At 35.9% G+C, this 8,699-nt stretch overlaps 1 long non-coding RNA gene across 1 annotated transcript; it reads left to right on the top strand.

Moving 5' to 3' along the window:
- Positions 1-735: 735 nt before the first annotated feature.
- On the top strand, positions 736-5,984 carry LOC136336331 (uncharacterized). Its single transcript, XR_010731424.1, has 3 exons — positions 736-784; positions 4,502-4,691; positions 5,876-5,984. It is a non-coding gene; the product is annotated as an uncharacterized lncRNA (long non-coding RNA).
- The last annotated feature ends 2,715 nt before the right edge of the window (positions 5,985-8,699 follow it).

Raw genomic sequence — 8,699 nt, 5'->3', positions numbered from 1 at the left:
GTGGAGCTGTTATTCTGATTGACTTTAAAGGTGGGAATGCAATTATGGCTTAAGAGTAAAACCTGGTACATTTTAGTCTCTCTTGTTCCCTTATTTCCCAGATTAGGAGGTGCAATTTTTATTTTACTTAGGTTATTTTATATAGTAGTAGTTTTTAAATGCTTATTATCATCTTCAATATTTTCTTTGTACATCATGTGATAATTCATGAAAACTGCACTTTTCAGTAATTATTAGTCTTTGTAAGTCTGTTAGTGGTAATGCTCTCTTATTTGATATTTCGGTAAGTGGAAAAAGAACCCATAACTCATCTTTCAATCTTTTCTGAATGACTCCATTTTCCATACTGTATGGTAACTAGAATTTTCCTTGAACCAACCCTTGCATAATGTACGCATTCACACATTTTAATTCTCAGAGCACAATAAGGAATGCTAATAGAAAAGTATCAGAATCAGTGGTTTTCTTCTCAGTTCCTCCATGCTCAACCCCTTTTCCCATCCCTGTTTCTGTGATTGGAGAGAAAAATCTTACATTTGCTATTTAACTTAATCATTAAATCTGATGTGGATGTTCCTCCATGTTTGTTTGTTTTTTTCTCTTAGGATGACTGTCTTTTAAAGGTATGGTACAATGTAGAAAACTGGCAGACAGCTGTTACCTCTCCAGATAAAAGTTCAGAAAAACAATCCCAAGGTAAAATTGACTTTTCTTTTGTATATCTGGCTCATCCTTGAGCTGTAAATGGATTTTCCTGGCGTAAAACCAGCAAATATATGCCTAGGTCAGTGGATTAGTAATTTTTCTCATGTATTAAGAAAACATCATCTTTGGAACTTTGACTACTTTTCTTACTTTGAAAATTCATAGGTATAGGACTTTTACCTATGAAGATTCAAGTAATATTAGATAGTCCCTGACTTGCAAACTTCTGGTCACAGGTCAGCTATGATTGACATTTAAGAGGAAAGCCATGTGAAAGGATAATTTACTTCTACAGAGTTTTGCATCTTTTTCTTCTCTATGTTATGATTCCAATTCTTGTATCCCTTACTTATTCTCCATATTGTTGTTTGCATGGACTTTTTCAAATTTCATTACTTTATCTAGTACCGTCTATGTGTATCTCCTCCGGTTAAAAAAAAGCAAGAACAAACAACCCCTAGCTTTATTGAGAGGACATAGCAAGAGACTTCAAACATTTATTTAATTATATCCATCATCTTTGAGGAAAAGGGAGTGGGTTATACATTAAGATGCCCTGAACTAGGTATTAGTTTAACCTATATGTGCATATACAAGCACTTCCTTTCTTCCCTGTAGCACTTACAAGACTTGATATCCCATTGAATTGTTGCCTGTACTTAGTAAGTTATAGAGATTACTTAAGTATAGATAGAAATCCCTTTTTTATTTCACATGGCCATTTTCAACTTGACCATACCATGGAGCAGTACAGTTTTTCCCTTTATGACTTGTAGTGTCCTAAACTGATCTGTGGTACTGTGTCTGGACCATTTGTTGACTTCAGTTTTGTTCTTCTGAGGCAGCAGTATATACCTAGATTTACAATATATATATAAAAATATATATATATATTAAGACTTCTTTAGATCAGTTTAAGGTCCATAGCAAAATGGAGGGGAGGGTATAGAGATTTCCTATATATCCTTTGCTCTCAGACATGCATAGCTTCCCCTCATGTCAACATTCTCCACATTTCTTAGAATTCATGAACCTATATAAACACAGTATTATCATCTAAATTCCATAGTTTACATTACAGTTCACTCTTGGTGTTGCACATTCTACAGACAAATGTATAATAACATGTATCCGTTATTGTTTTACCTAGCTTTTGAGCTATTTTCTGGTGTGACAGTTATTATTCTTACCCCAGCTCCCCATTATAGGAAAGAATATGAGTAGTATACTCTGGAAACAGTAATGCTTCTGTTGTTAGGAGGTGTGTCAGTCTTTGGGCTAAAGAAGGGTGCTGTAGACAACCTATATTGTTAGCAAAAGCCCCTCGTCCCAGCTTTACTTTGAGAACTATTGCTTAGTAACTCTAAGATCATTGCCCACACATGTAGAAATGTGTTTAGAATAGACTGAGCTGTGGCATATGTTAACTCTTCCTTTAAAAGTTGTAAATCATCCCAGTAAAAATAGCTATCATCATGAACTGTGAGCCTTTTAGAAGTATCTTTTGAAAGATTACATCATTTCACAGGTTAATTTCTTCAAATATATACAATCGTTTTCATTCCCTGATGAAAAGCTTTTTTAGAAGGCTACTATCCTTCTAAAAAAAGAGGCTTCAAAGTATTGTATCTTTAGGAGAAGTCAGGTCTGCTCCTAACCTAGTACACTCAGTGTTGGCAAAAAGGCTCCAAGAGCTCTTAACAACTAAATTTTGTATCATAGGGAGCTGTGATATATAATTATAATTTTCTGTTAGTTATGGCATCTTTTAAAGGTCTCCAGAAATTTACTTTTGGATCTATGTCATTTAAGACCAGCTAATCTCCCTGAGCTCTCTCATTTTCATTTTTGTTACTTTCTTATGATAAATGTAGGACAGACTGGGGGATTTGATTATATCCTCTAGAAACCTTCAAAAATTAGTGTAGATAACTAGTTTCAAACTGTGTTATCCTGTTGTTACATCAAAATAGGAGGGGTGATACACTCATAACATGGTTGCCTTCTGTAAGGTTATACCTTTTAATTTATTTTATTTTTTGGCTATATCTGAGTATGATATGCCACTGAAGAAAGAATTAGATATCCTAATGAAGAAGTGAGGAAGGAGGATTTTGCCAGAGAAATGCCTCAAACAGATCAGAGTGTTTCTTACATGCTCTGCCTATATATTACCTGCCAACTGTTTACACTGACTGTCTGTAAGGTTAGCTATCCTGTAAGGTGAGGAAAATCACATGGGGTCACCTATTCAGGGTCAAAGCCCTCTTCTTGCTTCTGAGTTGTGTACCTTTCTTGCTTAATTTGCTGCCCTTGCCTAAGTTCTTATGCCTTTTCTGACTGCTGTCTATTTAGCCCTTTAGTCTCCTACATTCTGCTTTTCCTTGGTAAGCCTTTTCATTCTGCCAGTTGGCACTACCGATTGGCACTATGAACCATGAACTTTCCATATTTTCTTTTGATATATTTTCTTCTGTTTCTGTTTGTTTACTCTTGATTTCATTGCCACTTCCTGTGTGTGAGTGTATTATAGAGAAACAGAGAAGGAATGGGGATAGAAGAAGGGCATAAGGGACTAGAGGGAAAAAAAAGAGAGAGAAAAAAATGAAGGGGGAGGGAGAGAAAGGAGAAGGGGGAAAGAAGAAATTGTTTGAAAAGGAAGGAAGGAGTAGGAAGCAGGGAGAGGTAAAGGGAAAGAAGGCAAAGAGATAGCAAGGAAGGTTAGTCTGGAGAGGAGAAGCTGACAATTGAAGGAGAGAAGCCCAGGGAGTGGGTGGCAAGGGAGAAAGAAGAGTAGACAGAGAAGGGAAGGAAGAGGACAGGAAGGAGACAGATGAGAGAATAGAGGAGGAAAGCTGAAGAGAAGAGCAACCAAGACAAAACATGCTGTCTCCCTTTTCTTCCCCTTTGCTATGGTTTTTTTATGATCAGGTAGACATATTTAACAAAGCAACTGCTACAGAATATTTTATTTCTTTTTATTTAGTTTAACGTACTGAGTTACTTGATAGAAGTCTTCTACTGATTGTTTTTAAACAAAGATGTTTGAAAGAGTGTCTATTACAGAATATTGGGACTCTTTTTTTTCTAAAGTTTCAGAGTGTCCCAATAGGAGGTAGTTTTTGTTGATGGGGTTTCAACCTTATATTTTGATGCTTCCATGAGCATCAAATGCTTATTAATATATGGGCAGTTAGTTTGCTTTTATTTTGTGGGGTGGCAAGACAGGAAATTCACTGACAATCAGAAATGATTCAGAGAGGAGGTGGCTGTACGTCTTTCATCATTAATTTTCTGTTCTTGCACTTGACTGCTTTCAGCATGTATGTTAGGCAAGGAGAGAATAATTGTACTTGTTAATGTAGCCTGTTAATCACCAATGCGCATGTGCCTGTACAGGAAGTAAAAATGAATCATTATGAAGTATTTCAAATAACCATTCACTGAATAGATCAGAAAATTTAAAAATTTTAATAGATGTAATTGGGTGTTTTTCTTTTTAAGAGGGATTATGGCACGATTTCAGACTTTATTCTTTAGCAATAAGGAAAATCTTAGATTATTGAATAAAGTACTACCAAATTCTAGGCAGAAAAGAAAGAGGTTAGCAAGCATTTATTGCGATGAAATCAAATACCCACTCAGTTGTAATTTTGACTAAAAATATTGCATACATGTGCATTGATATTTTCTTCATTGGTACTTTAGCTGTGTGTGTGCATTATAATAGAAACATTGTAGAATGTGATACTGTGTGAATTTATATTTTTGCCTCTAAAATATTTTTATTCCTTAGGGCTTCTGTATGTAATGTACTGTTGACTTGCTGCAAAGATAATGTGTGTCGTCTTTGGGTAGAGACATTTTTACCAAATGATTGTTTACTACATGGAGGTGACATCAATCATTGGACCGAACCAATTAATTTAACAAATAACTTGGAGAGAAACGCTTCCAGTAAAGAACGAGTTCAAAATACTTTAGATGTGAGTGTTCTTGCTAGATCTTATTTCCTACAAATTTTAAAACATTTTGTACATGGAATTGCCTTTTTTGTAATATCGGTCATAATATTCAAAGTCATATGGATAGTTATAAAAAATATGTCTTAGGAAAATCTCAGAAAATTTTCAGTTTTATTTTGTTTAAAATATGTCCTTAAGGATTTTGTCTACAGTAAACAACCATTATAATTATGAAGTTAATCTTAGTTTAACTGATTATAAGAAAAGGATGCTTATACTTATCTTAGCTAAAATAACAAAGTCTGAGGAAGCAAAGGTGTGACTTCAAAATTATTTATTTTCTTTAGAATTTGGGGTGTTTTGTCCTGTCTTAATTACAGGAATGATTAGAGTAGTTTTGTCAGATTCTATTCTATGATTATCTTTAGAACCTCTCAAAACTGGAAGTATTTATTTTACTAAGTAGTGTAGAAAGTAAAAGTCAATTTTTGATGTTTGTACTAATTGAACATAGACTAGTAATGCAGATTCTTTTTATTCTTAATACTAAAAACAGGAAATGATCTAAAAATGATTTATCTTTGGATGCTATGATTATGGAACAACTTTTTGAATTATAATAGTGTTCTAATGACTCAGAATATTATTAAATATATAATACATCAAGAATCAACAGTTAGGAATCTGTTTACTTTTAGACCTTGAATTCTGTATAAACTATTTTATCTGAAGGATGAGAATAACAATATTTGCAATGTCTGCCTGGACCCTTATGCAGTGGATCAAATGAGATTATCTGAAAATGCTTTGTAAATTATGAACTACCACCCTAATTTATTATGGTAATATTATCCAGTGCTTTGTGGTCATAGAGAGTAAGCCATTGATACAAAGAAAACAGTATACATAGAGACGTCATTGTCCACAGACACATTATTGTAAAACCAAAACTTTAAGTTTAGAAAATTAATTATCAGGAAATAAAACCAGATAAAATTGTAATGTATTGTGCGATATTTCAGAGTTGGTCACTTTAAGTTCTAAGCTTCTTTAGGTTTCAAATTTACTATACAAAACTACTGAAAGCTATTTGTACATATAAACTCGTCTGAAATAGAGATCTGTAATGTCTAACAATACTGTATAGCTTATGCATATGTCCTTATGACAGTATAGGCATTAGTTTTACTTTGTTATTCACACAGGTCAATCTGAGGCATTTCCGTAGAGGTCGGAGGAGATCTCTGGCCTTTGTAGCACACACCGGATACCTGCCCCATCAGCAGGACCCACATCACATCCACAGGAACGCTCCGCTGCATGCTAATGCACTTTGCCGCTTTCATATCGCAGCCAGCATCAACCCTGCCATGGGTAATGAGCACCGTTCAAAAAAGGATTTTGGAATTAAGTAGATTGATTTGATAATAAGTTATTTTTTTAGTTTTAAATAGGTATTAAAAAATTGGAGGTGACGTTCTTTGTTAATTTTTCATTATAGCCAACTCACTAGCTACACAAAATGAGACTTTTGTTTATTTCTTTGTTCCTTAAGGCTATATATGATTTGTGATTTAAGATCTTGATAAGCCATTGAGATACTTTATTAATGTATTCACAAATTAAGATCAGAGTTAATACTTATCACAGATTAGGATTTTATAATTATTGTGTAATTGTTAAAACCAATGTGGCAGAGCCCTGGCTGGTTGGCTCAATGGTAGAATATTGGCCCGGCGTGTGGAAGTCCCCGGTTCTATTCCTAGTCAGGGCACACAGGAGAAGCACCCATCAGCTTCTCCCCCCTTCCCCCTCTCCTTTCTTTCTATTTCTCTCTTTCCGTCCTACAGCCAAGGCTTCATGGGAGCAAACTTGGCCTGGGTGCTGAGGACGGCTCCATAGCCTCTGCCTCAGGGGCTAGAATGGCACCAGCCACAATGGAGCAACTCCCGAGATGGGCAGAGCATCACCCCCTGGTGGGCATGCTGTGTGGATCCCGGTGGGGCGCATGCGGGAGTCTCTCTGACAGCCTTCCGCTTCTAACTTCAGAAAAATACAAAAAAAGAAAAGAAAAGAAAGAAAAGAAAAAAACCAATGTGGTAGTACTTGATCTTTGGAGCCATTTCAGAAATAGAGCAGAGATATATAGAAGTTATAACTGGAAGAATTAAGAATCTCATTTCTGTAGTCAAATATGTACAATTAGATTGACAGATCTAGAATATCTGGATCTGTCTATAAATTTGATGAAAATAAGTGCTCATTTTAGGAAATATTTTCTGTGAGTTTAAAAACCAACTGATCACAGGCCTGACCTGTGGTGGTGAAGTGGATAAAGCTTCGATCTGGAACGCTGAGGTTGCTGGTTCAAAACCCTGCACTTGTCTGGTCAAGGCACATATGGGATTTGATGCTTCCTACTACTCCACCCTTTCTCACTCTCTCTCTCTCTCTCATTCTCACTCTCCTCTCTAAAATGAATGAATAAATAAATAAGCACCAACTGATCACAGCTGGGACATTTAAATTAGAACCATAGAATATTATTGGGAAAAAAATTAAAACAGTAATTGCCTATCATTAATGCCATCTGTATAGAAAATGAATAGTAAAAGCCTTTTTCATCTTTCTTGCATCCTACTTCTCCCCAGATAAGCATTAATCTGAAGTTTTTATGTATTTGGGATATTCTTATTGATGGGATATTCTTAAGCATAAATTTAACATCACCTATTTTCCTATAGCACACTGGATTTGCTATATTGCATTCTTCAAAGAAACGGTGATAAATATGATCCATTAGTCATTTGAATAAAAGTGACAAGTGCTTTGATAAGTTAAAGTGTAGAGATACTTGTGGTAGGAATAAAGAGTATTTGATGATTCTCTTTTATTTGGTTGACAACAGTCCCAGCTCTAAAAGAATTCACAAGCCAAGAAACTGTAAAGGAGAGTGCTATTATTTTTGTTAAAAAGGTATACAGGCTTGGAAAAAATCATTACCTTTATCAAAATATATACATTGACTATAAGTTGTATATAAGATATGTTGCACCTGAAACCTATATAGTTTTGTTAACCAGTGTCACTGCAATAATTTCAATGTAAAAATAATTTAAAAATAAAGACCAGTGGAAAAAATGTATCTATACAAACTCACACACACACACACACACACACACACACACACACAAAGTTTATAATACCCAGAGGTAACTTTAAGTATTGTGGAATAATTTTGAGTCTCTCTGAGTAAAAAACAATATTTTTAGATTATAGAAAGCTTGAATTCTCACTTGGAAAAGGCTAAGGGCCTTACTTCCAGTGGAGCATCTCTTTGACTTCCTTTCAATAAGGAAAGGTCTAAAATGTTTCTTAGATTGTAGGTCCCTAAGGAAAATCGCTACATACAGAGCAAATCAAAGCAAAATATTATTAGCTGGTAGACAGACAAAATTTTTTCCTGAAATTATAGATCTTTTGTAATGACCTTTCTGAATGCTCTATTTCTTATTTAAAACCCCTCTCTCAGCTTTGGCCTTATTTATTTGCCAAATAGAAACAGGAGAGGAGCTCATAAGAGCCTATTCTCTTAGTTCTGTTTTTGATATCCTTTCCATGAATGTTCCTCATAAAAAAAGTGACTTAAATCAAATTCTTTTTTTTTTTTTTTGTATTTTTCTCAAGCTGGAAACAGGGAGAGAAAGACAGACTCCCGCATGTGCCCGACAGGGAACCACCCGGCTCGCCCACCAGGGGGCGATTCTCTGCCCCTTCTGAGTCGCTCTGCCGTGACCAGAGGCACTCCAGCACCTGGGGCAGAGGCCAAGGAGCCATCCCCAGTGCCCGGGCCATCTTTGCTCCAATGGAGCCTTGGCTGCGGGAGGGGAAGAGAGAGACCGAGAGGAAGGAGGGGGAGGTGGATAAGCAAATGGGCACCTCTCCTATGTGCCCTGGCCGGGAATCGAACCCAGGTGCCCCGCACGCCAGGCCAATGCTCTACCGCTGAGCCAACCGGCCAGGGCCAAA

Source organism: Saccopteryx bilineata, chromosome 4 (genome assembly GCF_036850765.1).
Source record: "Saccopteryx bilineata isolate mSacBil1 chromosome 4, mSacBil1_pri_phased_curated, whole genome shotgun sequence".
NCBI lineage: Eukaryota > Metazoa > Chordata > Mammalia > Chiroptera > Emballonuridae > Saccopteryx > Saccopteryx bilineata.
This window is presented reverse-complemented; position numbering and strand designations above follow the sequence as displayed.